At 48.0% G+C, this 18,575-nt stretch overlaps 1 protein-coding gene across 1 annotated transcript in view; it reads left to right on the top strand.

Moving 5' to 3' along the window:
- sprt (PDZ domain-containing protein sprite) overlaps positions 1 to 18,575 on the top strand; it is an 87,362-nt gene that overhangs the window by 40,690 nt on the left and 28,097 nt on the right. The window lies entirely within an intron of this gene.

Below are 18,575 nucleotides of genomic sequence, written 5' to 3'. Positions count from 1 at the left end.
GTGCAATTGTTGGAGATTATTCGTTACATCACGACAGTACATCTCTGAAACTAGCCGATCGATCGGCGTGAGCGTTCGGCGTCGTTCTCACGAGAGCAATTTATACACGCTCATATTAATATTTCGGGCGGATTGAGATTATTTCGCGTCGGCAGATATCGTTTGTGGAAATTGGGGAAATAAAATTTGGATGAATATGACATTTCTGGATTGTCGCGTGTATTTTGCGATAAATTTGCACTCGTTCGCCGTGTTAAACGTATTTTGCACGTGCGATAATTACACCGCTACGTGCCCTTAGAGATTATCTATTTCTGTAATTGCACACACTCGTAGCTACTATCAAGCCTCTCTGATCTCGACACGCACTTTGATTTACAGCTCCCGATCCTCGCGGATTAAAGTCAGAATTTCACGAGCGAATTTCACGGCGTTGCGAATAACGGCTTTCAGCGTTTCTGCTTATTCCTATGAATAGAAATTATTATCCCGTCATTATAAATCCGCGAACATCCACCTCTCTCACGTCGCGCGAATAAAACTCGACGAGGTAAGTTCGCGATCGCGCACGGAATGATGTAACTCGACGCTCGGCCGGGGATTTACGCGTTTCGTCGTTTCGTGGTGCGCTTCGCGTTCGGAATTTTAATCTCCAAATTATCGCTGTCGCACACGAGACGTTTAGCCTCGTCGTCGATAATCGGGCAGATAATTATCAAGATTTACGTCCCACGAATTCGCGAGTGACACTCCTCGATGTGAAATCTCAGCGCGAGTCTTCGCGTATACCTTTATTTACTCCCCTGACAGCAACGAGGTGCAACGACGAGTTTCCTCTGCTTTCTTAGACAAGTGAAGCAGGAAGAGACCTAGGTTTTTCCTAGGCGAAGAGCACCCTTTCCGCGCTCCCAAGTGCGCTGAGATATTCTCACCTCCGCGAGGAGATCGTAGGCGCGTTTACCCGCGTCGACCGCGAAGTATCTCACACGCTTCTCTCGCACATTGCGCCGTCGATGAGAGAGCGGCGCGCACCGCTCTCTCGCATCGGTGGCCGATGCTCTCTCTCTCTCTCTCTCTCTCTCTCCTCTGCTCGCCCACCTACCGTCAAACCGCATCGAAAGCGATGCGTTCAGCGGCTCTCCTAGTATTTCACGTCTGCGAGGCCCGTAATAGAGCGGCGGGTAAAGAGGCCTTCGAGACGATCGGCAGCGCGATAAGGATCGGACTCGAGTTCGCGGCCGCCGGATCGCCGCTAATCGCAGCCTGCGAAGTGCCGTATCCAGTATCACTCCGGCAGCATCTCGGCTCTTCCGGGTCTCGCCGGGCTGGAAGAGGCTGGAAGAGGCGCTCTCCTCAGCGAACGTATCCTCAGTGAAACGATTACACCCTCGACCGCCACGGTATTTCCTACCTGGCCGCAGCACTTGCGTTACCACCCACGACGATTAACTAGCGCGCGATCGCGGCTACCGACGCGGATTCCTCCTTTTACGTCGCTCTCGTGCGCCTTGAGCCTCTCTCTTTTCTTTTTTTTCTTCTTTCTTTCTCTCTTTCTCTCGATATGCAAATGCACTTCTCCCTCCGCGATCCTTGCGATCGTCACGCTCGTGACGACTTTGATGAACCCCCCCTGCGTGGAACACCAAGGAGACGCGACACCCGCCCGACAAAGGTTCAATTAATAGAACGTCGACGTTTTAATTGACCTTTCCCGTCCCCCCCCCGATACCTCAAAGAGACTGCAAACGCACCCTCTTCGCGTGTGCTCCCTTCGCAGCGTTTCTTACGAACACGAGGATGACCCTTGGCGATGCGCGAGACCGGTTTTAATCGCTTCGATTAACCACGTTGAGCTCGCGCTCGGTCGCTGCGCAACGTCCATACGGGTTGTTGTTCCATCATGCATTCACGATGGAGCACTCGCCCACGCCGCCAGCTTTTGCGCCGCGCAGGACTTTCGAATTACTTATAACCATGAGGAGGAGAAAAGGGAGGAGGAGGTTTCCTTACATCGCTCGTGTACACGACGTGTACGTTCGACCGCGCGAACTTCATCTCGCGTAAAGACAAGGAACCTAAGCTACGTAGATTCGACGATCAGATTGTTGAAAACGATCTTTGCCTCTTCCCTCTCTCTCTCTCTCTCTCTTTCTCTCTCTCTCTCTCTCTTTCTCTCTCTCTCTCTCTCTCTCTCTTTCTGTCTTTCTCTCCGCGCTCACGTTTCGGTAATTCTTCCCGCGAGAGTATCCGTAATACGCGTAACTCCACGTGTTCGTAAGTGGCAGCAAGTTGTACGTGAAACATACGAGCGGCGGGGATTACCCCGCTGAACAAGAGCGCGAGGAGGTCGAGAGTGCCTCACGGGTGGATTTATTTCCCCCCGACCGCGTTGTCTCTCGGATGATGCTTCAATTACGCTCTGTCATGTGTACGTTGCGGCCTCCGCAATTACTGCCGATCGATCGGGCTTCCCCGCGCGTTCCGCGTCGCGGATCGCGGTAACGATTGCATTTCAATTAGCGCATTAATCGGCCCGCGAAGAATCCCCTAGACGAGCCCGCTCGTCGTGAGTCCCGGGATCACCGAACTCTCTCTCTCTCGCTCTCTCTGTCTCTCTCTCTCTCTCTCTCTCTCTCTCTTCTTGATTAAACCTAGCCGTTAATTGACGCGCCGTTGGACGCGCGCCGCGAGACCAAGTTCCGAAGGTCCAGGAACGCGTCGATGGATTCCGTCCTGTTGGCGTTGCTTACGGCATTTTTCTTGAAGAAGAAGAAGAGAGTTTTTCGTCGCGATGCTTTACCGAGGATATCGCAGACGCCCGCCGACGTCGGCTGCTATAATTCATTGCGACGGGACTTTTGCGTTAGCCGACGCTTTTGTTTTCCCTCGGGAGATTGAATCTCCAGCAAGGAAGCTCGGAAGTGACTCCGCGCTATTGACCGGAAGATTGACGAGCGTGTCGGTTCGGCGAGCCTCGCCGTGACACGAGTGATACTGTAGCTTTGGGTGCCGGCTTTGGCGTAATTAGTCGATCTCGTTAAGGGGAGAGTTACGGTGCGGAGAGCCATTTTCAAGGGTCCTTCTTCTAACTTCGCACAAGTATTTTTAAATGTATTGTAAAATATATATATTTTAAGAATATTCGATAGAAAAAAATGACCAAGAATCTTTTTATCCATGTAATTCCCCCTTTAACGCCGTCGACCTCGACGGCGAGAATCGCGTCTGTCGTCGACGAATCTGCCTTCGAGGACTCTTCGAGGGCCATCAAATATCCATTATCGAATACCAACCGCGCGCGCGCGCGATCCGTTCATTGTTCGCCGCGCCGTTGTTGCGAACTGATCGAGAATTCCGAGTCTCGGCGACTTGAGTCGGCAAATTTCGAACACACGCAAGCGGCGTTCGATTATTCACGAGCGCAACGTTACTTCGCCTCGTCCGTGGCGCTGCGCTAATGAGGTGTTCTCGCGAGAGAAGTTGCGTCTGTTGCGTTTTGGGATGCGCGGACTACAAAAGGAGTACGCCGCGATCGTGAGATCGGTAGATACGCGATAGTAATATAATGCATCGGATTGCATAATGTAGCGAAATTACAGGGGCTAGCGATGCATCAGGTTACATAAGCAAAATGTTAAACTCCCATACAAGTATAGTTTAACGTAAATGCAGGTTGATCTACGAAACGCGAAGAACAGATTGCTTAACGCCAGCGAGCTATTACATTAGTTGAGTATTGTTCTTGCTCATTCAACCGTATAATTACGAGTAAAGTTAGACTCTGCTTAACAGTGCGCCAAGAAATATTAATATCGCTATAAGTTTTCAGTTCTTCGCTCTCACGCGAACCCGTCGAACGAGCAGTCGTTCGAGTTGACCGACGATTAAGAATAAACATGTGCGCCTCGCGCCGGTAATCCCCCATTTCGAAACGGCGAACTCGAATCCGAGTTAGCACTTGGTCCGCGATTTCTAGTGGCCTCAATTCGAAATTGCAATCAGAGAGCCTCGGTCGAAGCTGTTCATTTCCGCCTGGCGTTCAACATCGGTAGCCAATGTTTACACATGGGGCCGGTTAATCCAGAGGCAACGCGTGTTCACGGCGATGTTACGGCTTACATACGAGTACAAACGGAAATAAGTTCACTTTCTCAACACGGTGCCCGCCGAGGTCTGACTTCAGTTTGAACTTCATTAAACGACAGGGCAAGCATCAGAGCAACGCTTCAGCTGGTAGTTAAGTCGTGTGCGGGAAACTAATTTGCGAGAGCGCGCTTTTGATTCGCAAAAGTCGCAATTTCGATAATGGCACTGATCATTATTCACGAGGGCTAATTGCCCTCGCGACAAATTACACCGTGTCGTTTGTCTTCGCGGCGGAGCGCGCGTGCATCGGCGCTCCGACGTTAAAATCAAATTCGCCATCGCGAATGTAATTCCGCGCTGCAAATTTCACCGCTGCTGATTGAATCCGGCCGACACGCGGCCGCGCGCTCATTCATAATGCAGTAGCTCGCAAATGTCACGGACCCTTGTCGGCCATGCGGCGCCAACGCGGGAGGAATATGCCGGAAGGAAGGATCCCCGATGCGTGCAGCGTGAAACTTCCAATCCGCCGTCGGATTGGACCTTCGTGCTGTCTCCATTTTCCCGACTATGCGAGAAATGGCGAGAATGCGCCGCGTTTTCCTTCATCATTTTACCTCCACTTTCACGTCGCCGCTCTCGTCTCGCCGTTGACTCCACGAACCCACCGGGACTCCGCACCTGTTCGCCTCGAGCCCGGCGCGATCCCGAGCGGATCCAGCGACTTCGGGCATCCCGTTCGGGTATCGGTGACGACTCGCCGATTCAGAGTCGACGCGCTCGTGTTTCGCGAGCACACGCCCGTGGGAATCCCCTACGCCGGCCCGAGAATGCTGATTCTCACGAGCCCGACGATCCTTCGCGTAATTTCGTAATTCTCGTGCCGCCCGCGCCGGCCCGTCCGCGGCACGCACGCCGATCGCACGCGGCTTTCGCTCCCGGGCGAAAGAGTTTCGGCGGGCAGACGTCCTAAGTGATTTCGAGGATGAGCGTCCGGCTGAAGCGCGCCCGCTCGATTGATTCGCGGCGCAACGGCTAAACGCGTCGCGCACTCAGGGAAAAGTATATGATATTTGGGACTATAATGATATAGTAACTGAATTATAGTCCGAAATATCATATTTGTAGTAAGTATTACCATAATATCGGTAATAATTACGACATAGGCATAGTATAACTCAACCGTATAATATTTTTACTAAGAATTATAGCAAGTTAAACTAAAATTATTGTACAGATACAAATATAAAATGTATAGGTAAAGTAACTCTTTTATATAGTCAATATTACCAGAATATTTGCTAAACGATGACAGATGTAATTATATGAATATTAAATCTCACTATACTTGTGAATGAGAAATTACCATATATATGTGATGAAAGTAACTAAACAATTATTTCAGACAATTATTGACTATATGTTTGTGTTTATTCTACTATATTTTGCAAGTTCCACGAACTATAAAAATATGGTTGACGCCAAAATGCACTATAAAATATAGTTAGATTATAGTTAATTCAACTATATTTTTCTATCAGTGCGCGCACTGAGGGAAAAGTATACGATATTTGGAATTATAATGATATAGTAACTAAATTATAGTCCGAAATATCATATTTGTAGTAAGTATTACCATAATATCGGTAATAATTACGACATAAGCATAGTATAACTCAACCATATAATATTTTTACTAAGAATTATAGTAAGTTAAACTAAAATTATTGTACAAATACAAATATAAAATGGTAGGTAAAGTAACTCTTTTATATAGTCAAATATTACCAGAATATTTGCTAAATGATGACAGATGTAACTATATAAATATTAAATCTCACTATATTTGTGAAGGAGAAATTACCATATATGTGGTAAGAGTAACTAAACAATTATTTAAGACAATCATTGACTATATATTTGTGTTTATTCTACTATATTTTGCTTGCTATATAGTTCCACGAACTACAAAAATATGGTTGACGCCAAAATGCACTACAAAATATAGTGAGATTATAGTTAATTCAACTATATTTTTCTATCAGTGCGCTATGTTGAGCCTCTTCAACTATGAAACTCGCGCGTGTATACGCGGGAGATTTAATGACGGAAAAATTGACTGTGTAGCGAATGAATTAAAGAGGGACGCGTGGGAAATAAAGCGAGGTTTCGTGAAAATTGGAAAACCGATACTGGAGATGATACTGGTGATGTTTCGAGGGAATCGTCGTGGGAACTTTTTTCTTCAGTTAATAAACGAGAGTTAATAAACGAAAAGCGAGTAATGGAGTACCGATGAAAAATTTAAACGCGTAATAACGTTCAGAAAAGACGAAGCGAGCTTTGTTCGTCCGATGACCGTCGGGAACTTGTTGAAGAATTGCTGCTGTTAATTTTGTATCTTTAGGAAAATTACTAACCGAACTCACCCGGGTAGAAAAATTAATAAGGCTCTGGTAAGGGCCTGATTATTTTTTTCTAACATTAATCGGGCCCTAGTAGGGATGGGAAGACAAGGGCCTTGTACAAGATGTGTAACAAATAATCCTTATAAGGCGGTATTATGAGGGCTTTTGTTTCTTTATAACCTAGTTAGTATACGACAAAAATGTTTTATTTCAAAAATATAGCATACTTTACAATAAAATATAGCATCCTTTACACATAAAAATTCTGCTACTGCTTTTATTAAAGTTTGCTGCATTTCAAAATGAAGGCAATACTAGAAAAATCCTTGGAAAAGACTATTGAATATGGCAACTGATAAAACTAATAAAATTTGTTTTCAATTGCGGTGTAATTAAAAAAATCTTTAAAAGAACCAGATAGAGAGCGTACCTACTAAAACAATACTAAACTATGACAATTTTATTACACGCTTCAGATCTTATTAATTTTCTACAACAAAACTTTGTATATCTAAAGCATCCTTAAAAGATTCTTATAAAGCTCCCCACATCAGTTTTCCATGTTAAAGCGTTATTTCGTAAAATCTAAGGCATCCCTGATAAATCCTTTTAAGACCCTTCTCAACTTTCTCTATATCAAAGCGTTATCCATTAAATCTAAGGCATCCCTAAAAAATCCTCCCAAGTAAGGCCCTTCTCAGCTTGCCCTATCAGAGCCTTATTTGTTAAATCTAAGGCATCCCTAAAAGACCCATCTCGGGGCCTGACGTGGTAATAATGAGGCATCCCTTTTTAGGGCATCCTACTTTCAGCTTTATCGGGGCCTTTTGCTTCATGAGGATGGCCCTAACAATTTTTTGCTCGGGCAATTACGTAATTTAATTGCGTGAGCGATTTTATCGCAATAAACAGCCCGTAGGAGTTGTATCAATATCGACCGTTAGGCAATAATTACGTGCACGTGCACGTTGCGATCCCTTCCGTGGAATTATCAAATTGCCACGGTGCATAATCCACGTGTGCATAAAGGCGTGTGTGATTTCTTGCGCGACTTACGGTAAACTGGCTCGCGTTACTTTGTGCGTGAGCCAAGTGGCAAATAGCTGCGGAGCAGAGCGTGCGCGGCAACCTGCATCGAGCTGCTAAACACGCGTAATCTCATCGTCTCGACGTGGGTAAGCCGATGGTGAAGTCGCACGCGGGCCCGACAGCCCGTAGAATCGTCCGAGATAACGCATCGATAAGCCCGGCTGCGAAGATCGGATGGGAAATGTGACGAATCGTGTCCATCAAGAATGTTGCCGGTCGGATTGAATACGCGCGATAAGCCGCGAGACGTGATATTTAGCGTGCACGGTAAAGCCGACGCGTGCAGAATTAAGAGCGCGTGTTACGAGCGTATTACGGACGTGTCGGAAGAGGTTTCTTGCGCTTCCGTGTAAAAAGCCGCAGCATCCGTGCGTCTCGCGTCGCGATTAAGGACGTCGGAATAGAGAAATCTCCACGTAGCGACTCTCGCGACTTGTCCGTGCGAATATTCTTCCTCGTTTCTCGACTCATTCCGGCTTACCGAAGCGGACGCGAGACACGCTTACCGGTTACTTCCAGCCTGTAGTCTGCATTTGCCGGATCTTGGAGGGTCTCGACAACACTTGTTACTCATGATCGTTTTGCGTCACGTTCTCGCGAAGCGTCGCATAAGCTCCGGGACGGGAGTATCGAATTTCACGGAAAATGTTAGGTCGAGTCGAGGTCGATTCGTTGCATTCGTCAAATAGAGTTGAAAATAAAATCGTCTACTTTCGAAGCATCGGTAACTTTTACGAATAAAATCAGCAGCATTGATTTTTCTCAAGCATCCCAGCCCCGTATTTCTCTGTTAATATCCGAGTCGGTGATTCTCCGCAAACCGGATTCGGAGGAACGACGAACCTTTATAACGCCGAGCTAATCGCGTTCCGATTATAAAAAGCGCAGAGCATCTCGTTGCATCCCTTTCCCGTCGCAGTTTATCTCAATTTCATCACGCAATCGGTCCTTCAGGTCTCGCGACTCCCGAGCGCCGGGTATTCGGAAGAAAAGGTGACTTAACAGCCGATAATCGTTCGCTCCATTTGGCTCAAACGAAAAACGCGCACGGCGCGACCGGCAGTCTGCTTCGAGGAAAACGATAATGACCTGAAGAAGAAAGGATGGAAATTCAAAGAAAAGGGACCGATCGAATCGCGTGCGGGGCGCGACGCGCGCGACCTAAAATTGGCCCTCGGCACGTGATGAGCCCCGTGAGAGATAGCTAACTGTATCCCCGCGTCTCCGGAGATTATTCACGCCTCGGCTCGCTCTCTCCTCCGGAGGAGAGCCGAGCTGCCGCGCTCTCCTGTACGCGCCGCGCAATAATTGTTCACCGCACCGGCAATTAGCGTGAACCTCGTTCATGCGATTGTTCGCCGTCGCCCGCCACCGCTAACCCGCCGTGGAAGCCGCATGCTTCGGCAACTTACACCGTGCGACCTCACATGAAGACGTTCGCGAGAACGTTCCACGGAGGCAGAAGAGAGAGAGAGAGAGAGAGAGAGAGAAGACGACGTTCGCGCAGGCCCGCTTCACAGCGTCGTTACCGCAATCCCTCCTCTATTACACTTGCAACTTGAGAATTCTAATTAACGTGATCCCGTCGTTCGCTCGGCTGCGACTGACGCGCGGATCAAACGTCCCGTGGAACGAAGTTGAAGTTTAGCTTACCGGCTGAGAGCGCTGCAGCTCTCAGCAGCTTTGCCCGGATTGCTTTCGATAGCGCATCAAGCGTGTTATTAGAAGCACCTCCGATGCGTCGGCTGCATGCACGATTGCAATTTCGAGGGGAAAGTCCGGTCACTTGTAATCCGGAGATTGTTTACGCGTATACACATGGCATGCTATTAAATCTCGCTTCCCTCTCTCTCTCTCTCTCTCTCTTCCTCGGCGCGTCGCGACTGGAAACGAACGGGATATCGCGTCGCTTCCCACGAAGCGATAGGCGTCTCTCTCTCTCTCTCTCTCTCTCTCTCTCTCTCTCTCTCTCTCTCTCTCTCTCTCTCCGTCTCTCTTCTTGAACATCGATATTCAGCGCCGTCTCGCTCGCCTCCTCTCAAGGCTTTAATTGATACATCAGGTCAGAGCACTCGGGCCGCAACCGGGTCATTCTTGGTGTTATAGCGTTAGCGTTATAGCGCGAGCGCGCCGTGCAAGCTATCGGTATGAGAACCACGTCTCCGTGCGCGTAATAGTCTACCTCCTCTCTCTCTCTCTCTCGCGCGCGCGCTCTCTCTTTCTTCCTCGTGCGCAAAACGGGATCCAGCTCGTAGATCGGAGCGTGCAAACGTCGATATTTATGAACGCCGGCCGATTGCTCGCGCCGCGATCGATAATCACACCGGCATGCTGCACGTACGTACACACTCGTCAATTAGCGAGCGAACGAGAGAGCGGAGTCCAATTATTCGCACGAACGGCGTAGTTTCTTGTTGTCGCGCTGTCGCGCGCTTCGAGGAGCTAATTTCCTTCTGTCTCGGGAAAAGAATGGAGCACAGTGCCGGGGCGATTCGCCGCGCTGGAGTTTCTCTCCGCATCTCCCGCGAGAGCGTTTCTTCGCGTTGTGCCGTTTCTTCCTCTGTCTCTCCCGATGCCGTCGCGGTGCTTACGTAATCGTCGGGAATAATTGCTTCTTCCGGCCGTCGCGTGCCGAGCGCGTACAGTTCTTCTCGTTGCGTTGCCGTTGCGATGGAGTCATCCTCGATTCTGCGGTTGTTACGATTCTTATCGTCGCCGCACCGACGTGTTACGCTTATTGTTATATCGATCGTTACGCTTTATTGTACCGATACCGACCGTTAGAGAGTATCTCGCGGCTAATGTCTCACGATTGTCGCGAATGGGGACTTCAGGATGGGCGGTTTGGAGATTCCTTAAACACCTTATGTTCCTCCAATTGTCCTTTGCATTGTAATCGTGCAGTCTGTAGGTAGCGCTAAGGGATAACCGCGGAGGGAGTACGAGAAAGAGAGAAAGAGAGAGAGAGAGAGAGAGAGAGAAAGAGAGACTCGCCTTAGCCTCTCTCCTCTCGCAAGCAATTAAGAAAGGCTGCGGGAAAAAGGGATAAGAGGCTCGAGATGTAAAACGAAAGCGAGGACGACGGAGACACGGGAAGGTTGCTGTTCTTCGTGGGAGAGACGCATGAGACACGCGCGTACATACGCGCGTCGGTGCGTACCTCGTACGCACGCATGCACGTACACATGCACACGCTCACGCACGTATGCACGACCACTTCAACGTTGCATGAAATATAACTGAGATTTTTCTCGCGGCTACATGAGGCTTCTCTCGGCTCCTTTTTCTCTTTTTCTCTTTCTCCTTCTCTCCTTCTCTCTCTCTCTCTCTCTCTCTCTCTCTCTCTCTCTCTCTCTCTCTCTACCTCTCGTGGCTTCTTCCTCTTCCTCCGAGCCGCCTTTCCATGCTACGACGAATGCACTCTCTCTCTCTCTCTCTCTCGCGCGCGAGCGCGCGCGAACGCGTAAATACGCCATCGACTTAAACGCATTGAACGCCTCTCGCGTTCTTAAACGCGGGAAGGTGTAATATTTCCTTGTACCTTTTTCGCAATAATTTCCACCCCGACGAATCATAAGAGACGCCATGAAAAATAACGAGAGTCGGATCGGCCGGTGTTCGCCAAGGTTGAGTGGCTCGGAGGGGAAATCTCTCAAGTCGCACGAGGGAAACCCTGCACGCGCGGGAACTGCCAATTTACATTCACTCGAAGCCTCGGAAGTGGCGCCGGTCGAGTAATATTAATTTTTTCACAAGAATGGAATTATACAAGGAGCGAAGGGTCACAAAAGGAAGGAAGAAAACACGGACAAAATGAAAAGGAAACGGTCAGAGGCGTTCGCGAGATCGCCTTCGGCCTTTTGTGAAATGCGATGAGGCGGAACGACCGGCACGAGTTACGTGGAGAGAGAGAGAGAGAGAGAGAGAGAGAGAGAGAGAGAGAGAGAGAGAGAGAGAGAGAGAGAGAGAGAGAGAGAAAGAGAGAGAGGAGAGGAGAGAGAGAGAGAGAGGAGAGGGAGAGAGAGAGAGATCAAGAGTCTCTCTCGCGCGACTTGGAGTCCGACCAAAGTCTCGGCGCACACCGTTGAAAATATCTTTTTCACGCGGGTAACCCTCGTGAAATATTCATACGACTTCACCGTTATCGTCCACGCGCGTGTAATTATACATGTACTTGCGTTTTATTATGTTTCCCATATCACTGCAAACTCCGCTCCGCTCATCCTTTCCGTTCACGCTCGCGATGCGCACCTTCCGGTATTTCTCGCGAACGTGCCGCTTCGCAGGCGAGACGTGAGTGCATGTATGTGTGTGTGTGTGTGTAGTACGCGCCTATCCGCCCACGTCTTCCCTTCCTGTTCCTGCGGTTTTTCCCTCCTTTCCCTTTTTACTTATTCCGTCGCGCGGACGCTCTCGAAGGCGTCGGCAAATAACCGCGAAACTGCCGTGTCTGTGTGAAGTTAGCACGACGTTTTAAAAATTATTGAAAAACAATGTTAGTTCCAGTAGCATTTCTCATAGTTCTACAGTCTTTGATAAAAATAAAGAAAAGTTCCGTATTTTCTTAACACCAAAAAATCGAAATTGAAAAAATGTCGTGCCACAAAATGCTAACTTCCACGTCGTGCCACGTTCCAGTACAACGCAGTCTCCTCTAAAGAATAAGAAGCCGGTGAATAATACGTTTTTTGACCCCGTTAGTTCTAGGCTAGTTCCATAATTATGGAGAATTTCAGAACAAAATTCCAACAATTAACAATTCTGTACAATTTTAAATATTCGCCGCCAGCACGACACTCGGTAAAAACATGTCGTGCCGTCGACTTACTGCACTTCTAACGGTAGTTCTAGCTTGTTCTACTCGAGTTCCATACAATTCAACCATTTGCAGTTATTGTTCCGCCGTATAATTATTTTTAAATTAATTTTAACTTTTGGCGCCAGCACGACGCTCGCTGAAAATGTGCTGTCATGCTGTCGTTTCACTGCACTTCTGACGGTAGTTTTAGCTTGTTCTACTCGAGTTACATACAATTCAACCATTCGCAGTCATTGTTCCACCGTATAACTATTTTTAAATTAATTTTAACCTTTGGCACCAGCACGACACTAAGTGAAAACGTGTCGTGCTGTCGACTTTGCTGTTTTCACCGAGTGTCGTGCTGGCGGCGAATATTTGAAATTGTACAGAATTGTTAATTGTTGGAATTTTGTTCTGAGATGTTCCATAGCTATAGAACTAGCCTAGAACTAACGGGAACTCTCGTCGAAAAGCGTATTATTCACCGACTTCTTGTACTTTAGAGGAGACCGCATCGTGCTGAAACGCGAAGTTAGCACGACATTTTTTCAATTTCGATCTTCTGGTATTAAAAATACGGAACTTTTTTTTATTTTTATCAGGAACTGTAGAACTATGAGAAATGCTACTGGAACTAACATTGTTTTTTAATAATTTTTAAAACGTCGTGTTAACTTCACAGACACGAAACTGTCTTCGTACAACGAAGAGCGCGCGTCGACCACCAACGTGCGACGTCGCGAGCGCACTCGATCGTAAACGAGAGGAGGGCCCGTCGGGATCCTGGGCCCTTGTGATAACATGTGCAATATCGCGTATAAATAATACCAATTGTCAATCTACGAGATAGTCGTTTTACGAGAGATCGGGAATGAAAAGGCCGAGCCGTGCGCGGAAGCGTCCAAAGTTTCGCGACGTTGAAGCTTTAAGGAGAGCTCGTTGAAAGGCGCTTTAAAAAGAGAAGAATATCTATATTGTATCGGGAAAATGTGCACATTATTCATCGATCGCACAGCAGTCGCTGCTGTCGTGCACACAAAAGGGACGATGCCGGTATAAACGATCGCGCGCCATTTTACCTCGGGATATATTTGACTGCTGCACTTTGCGGCGGTAATTTCGCTCGTTGATATCCATGAGTCGAGAAATGGGGCGAATTTTTTATCCACCGGCTTCGGATTGCTCGTCGCGTGGGTATTATCGAGCTTCTGGTAAAGACAGAGAAACGAGCCTTTGCATGTGTTTGACGCAAAGAGCCCTCAATACGTGCGGTTGGGAAAAAGGAAGGAGACGCTCGCCTTCTCTCAAAGTTCCGCAAAATTTCAGTACTCAGTCGTCTTGTTAGGCTGCAACGTCGCCGATGACGCACCCGTTCCCTTTTTTCCCCTCTCCTCTTAGCAGTTCCTTAACGCGAGTAGGCGCGTGCTTTCATTTGCTCGCGAACGCAATTACTCGTGGCGAAATATAGCGCCTAATGGCGCGGCCCGTGGAAGCCGATTTTTCTTTCGGCTCTTTTACGAGCCCTCGATTTCGTCTCTTTCTTCGTGGAATCACGTAATCGCGTGGTCGTTAACATCGCGAGTGCATAACGGGCGCTTGTAACAACTAAAAATTACGGCGCACCCGTTCGACGGAGCGACACGTTCATTAACGACAGCTCTTGCATTAAGCCGCGATCGAGAGAGATAAGCGGGCCAATTAAATATAAACGCGGTATATACGGAGCGTACGATGTTTTTTCTTTTATAACAATTATTGACGAAATGGTTGTACCGATTGCGATAATTGTTATTAACTATTCCGTCGAACGCGTACATCGTAAATTTCGCTCTGCTTCTTTTTTTTAATTTTTGCCGACTCGATGGATGACTATATCAAATTTACGAAGCGATGCGTTATTTCGCGCAACACCGGAATTCGGAATTTTATCCCGCACGTGACATTTGATGAAACGTCAAATTGAAAACCTCTGAAATTTTTATCTGCGCCGGACACGATGTTCGAATTTATGCATGCGACGCGCACATTACATGCCGACAGTGACGAATAGCGAGATATTAACTAACATCCAAACTTCGCTCGTAAATCTTTGATGGCCCGCGGTTATTAGAAAAACGTGTTCTGTCACACGCGATAACTACGAATTTTTATTCCGTGTTGTTTGAATTTGAAATCCGATAAAACCGACTGTGAGAAATGTCTGACGAATTGGACTCCGAGACGTTTCTCGACGGTGTGTGTCTGTGAGAATTCGGCAGAGAAATCACATTCATCGTCGCAGCTTTACTATCTATGGAAAATGCATAAGGATCCGCAGAACGAATTCTTCTTGTGCGCGACAAATCGGTCGTAAACGGCGCTCAAGCTATGCGAATCCCTTCTTCCGAGCTGCTACGTCGGCAATTAGAACGGCGAATCGGCGCGAATAAAATCCCGTCGGCGGCGGTCGGCGAGCTGAGTCCGACGCTTTTCAATTAGACTAGCCCGTCCTCGTATCGGAGAGTCGAATAGCCTCCGTGAGGATAAGGTCGGCGGAGGTCAGCCTGTTAACTCGTAACGCGCGGGTCTGCGCGACCGTCGTCGTAAAACCGGCGCACACGACGCCAGACGTAGAACCGGCGAGTTAATAATGCCATAGGTGGGTAGGAAGCATAAAGCTCTCTCTGTCGTGCGGCTCGTGGAAAGCTCCGAAGGCCGGCGATAAAGCACGGTGACGTGCGCGTCGATTGATGTTCCTTCGACTGTAACACGATGCCAATATGAGAAGCATATCGAGACGTACGTTCCGTTGAATCTTCCTCTCTTCTCCCTTCGGCGAAGCGACATTTTCGCGAAAATCGACGTCTTTCTCACTTCAAGAGGTGGAAGCAAATTTTCGGCGATAACGGAAAGAGAAAGAAAGACAGAGAAGAGGCACTTGTGTGTTTCTTCTAGAAAGACACAAGCTAATTTTCCATTTTGTTTGTCATTGGTCAATCACCCTTTCGTGCGTTTCAACGCGAATGCGCGTCGTTGGACACATTTTTAACACGTTCCCGACTAGAAATTTTTCATCAGGTTCACCTAACATTGATAAGGACCTAATAGGGTGAGTGAAAGGTAATCCTAAGTAAGTCAGTCCTTATAATGTCCTAACGACAAATGAGTAAGGAAGACCTTTATAAGGTTATTGATTATAATGATTGGGTCCACATTAGAATCTTAATGTACCAACCTAGTGTATGATATAATATGGTTCAGTTAATCAGGTCTTTGACTCGGGATCTTATTCATTGTACCTAATATGATTTGCATTATCAAGTTTTAACAAAACAATTTTTCGGTGTCATTTCCAAATATAAAGATGTTTGCATTGAAAAAAACACTTCAGATCACTTGAATATATTTGTAAAATGCTATTAGAAACTATCCTTTTTTTAGCAGTCAATAAATAGTTGTAAAATTAACGTGACATGCAACTTTTCTCTTTAACACTATTGTATGTCTTGTCACATTGTCTTGATACTTTATGATCTTATGATATTCATTTTACGTTTCTTTTCTGAAACATTTTACAAGTATGCTCAAGCGATCTAAAATATTATTTCATTCAAATATCTTTTTATTTGGAGATGACATGAAAGAATTTTCAGCGTGTATATTTCTTCTTTCTAATGTCATCATCCAATATAGCCGTGGCGAGTAATCAGGAGCCATAATTTGAAAAAGAAAATAGTAATAAGGACGTAATAAGGATTCCGTAAGGTAACTCAGTAAGGACCTAACTATGAATCCTTACTAAGGTCCTGATATCCACGCTGCGTTACATGACTTACTAGGACCCGATAATATTACCTTATTGGGACCTGATGTCCAAATGAGGTTAACCTGATCAGGACCATAGGATAAATTTCTAGTCGAGTTGTGCTGATCGCGTAGATTTCCACAGATTATACGAAAGCTCGCCGGAAAGTTGAATCGCCAGAAACAAATGTGACTCGAGCCGCACATTTTTCATCTCGCTCCATTGGTCGTAAATTCGCGGCTTTTCAAGCGCAATTAGTTCGACGTTGTATACGCAACTTAACGAGACGCGCGCTGCTGCCATAGTGTCCATCGCGGCATTCAGCCATTATCCCACTCGTGAAGTTACTCTGGGATGTCCCAGAGACGGCACGGGCCTTGCGCGAGGAGCTTCACGGAGATCTCTCTTTATCTTAGCGACACGCGAATATCACGGTCTCGTCGCACGAGCTTGCTCGAGGTTCTCCGTTTTCCACGGGCCGTCTCATGACGCGAACAGGCGTCTGTGAAACAAGCCGCGGATCTCGTCATTCGACTGAGAGACTTCGGCGAGGACAAAGCAGCCGGGAATTAACGTCAGATGAGAGCGTGAAAGCCTTCGTGGGTGAGCCACGCTCGCGTCCGCTCATTTTCTCTCTCTCGTCGGCCGTTTCCCCACGAGCGTTTCTTATTTTATCATAACCGCCGCGTCGGAGGCGTCTGCGATGACCGCAAGACTGCTTCCCATCGGCGCGCCACGGGTTTCGCGAGTGGCCGGGTATGATTGCGCCTTGTTCGCAATCTTGATCTCGCCCGTGTAAGAAACGCGATGTGCCATCTCGAACGGGGGAGGAGAATAACCTCGATAAAACGATCGCGTCTCTCCGCCCGCGCCGTGAAGGCGCGAAAAGTATGGGAATCTTGTCGCTCGCTTCTTGTTCTCTCCTCGTCGCGCGTGGAAGGTGTCGCGAAAACCCACGTCAATAATTACGAGCGCTAATTACGAGCCCGAATTACGGGAACGTGCGCCTTTTTAGCGATTCATCGTATTCCGCTAATCGCTTATTTACCATTTAAATATTATCGCATTACAGCATGCGCTTCGGCAGCCCGAATGTTTATTGTATTAATTCCCCTCATTTCCGATGAATTTATTCCCGCTGGCGAATCGTTGTTGCATCGTTATTATACGCGACGTACGCGCGCTTTGTGCAAACGCACCAATTTCACGAATTGATTATACGACGGCAGGACTTTCCGCAGTCCGCGTGCGCCGATCGAATTATGATCGCCGCGAACATTGTCATCTGGCTACGTACGCACGTACGGCCACGTATCGATTTCATCGCGATGAAACGATAGCCGCGCGCAGCCCTGCGTCCAAGCGCAGGATAGGTGTCCGGGCATCCTCGATTTCTCAGCCCCGGCGCTGATGAGCAGCCTGCTAATAATTACCGGTCGGCGCGCCGCGCCGCGCCGGCCGTCTCACCGGCGCGGCGTTCCCGCCGCCGTTGAAATCCCATCGCGCCTCTAGAGAACGTTACAGCCGCCGCCACGGGTATTAACTTACGCCTCCGACGACGAAGACGACGACGGAGACGACGAGGACTCGTGACGAAGATCGCGGTTCGCGAATATCCTTTTTATTACCGGGATCAGCGCGCCGGCAAGAGCTGCTCACAATGGCGAGGTGCGGTGAGATATCGGTGAATATGGAGTGTAGGTAAAATCCCGAGGAGCTCATATCAGATGTCGCGTGTGGCATGCGGGAGCGAGAACTTCACTCCGGGGACGCAGCGGAGCTTCTCACTGCCCGCGCTCAGCGCGTGTCCCAAGGACACTTTTTCTGCCACCGCGCGAACGTCGCGATAAAAAGGCGAGTCCGGGGTCGAAAAACCGTCGCGGTTTATTCTGTTTTCGTGCTGCGTGTACGTTTTACGGATGTACGCGGTAAAGCGCGTATACGGGACGCGTATTGAGATAAAGCCGCTGTGAAATACGGGCGCCGCCGCGCAGACAGGCGCAAAGAGGATCGAGCTTATTATTTTCTTTGTACAGCCGTCTACGAGATACCGTAAACTTGCAGCGCAGCGTTTAACGGCATTACCGTACGATCCGTATAAACTTCAAATATTAATATCGTTAATCTCGCTCCGCTTCTTTTGACCCGTCGTGCTGAACGAGCAGCTTGATTCGTCCAGGCGGCCTCTTCCGACATGGCTTTTGAGGCAACTTGAGTCTCTCAAGATTGCACCTTTCGTCCACTCTCGTCTCATCCTCTTGCTGGAATATTTGCGCTTCTTCTTACGTGCTTCATAAACGCGCTCCCTCCTTAAGTATCTAAATATACCTGCGATGTGCGCTCGAGACGGATTTTGTTCCGGAGCTTTCGCCCGAATATAAATAATCCGTTAAGGGGGGAATTAGGT

Source organism: Harpegnathos saltator, unplaced genomic scaffold (genome assembly GCF_003227715.2).
Source record: "Harpegnathos saltator strain DR-91 unplaced genomic scaffold, Hsal_v8.6 scaffold119, whole genome shotgun sequence".
Lineage (NCBI taxonomy): Eukaryota > Metazoa > Arthropoda > Insecta > Hymenoptera > Formicidae > Harpegnathos > Harpegnathos saltator.
Note: the sequence above shows the minus strand (reverse complement) of the source record. Positions and strands in the feature narration are given on the sequence as shown.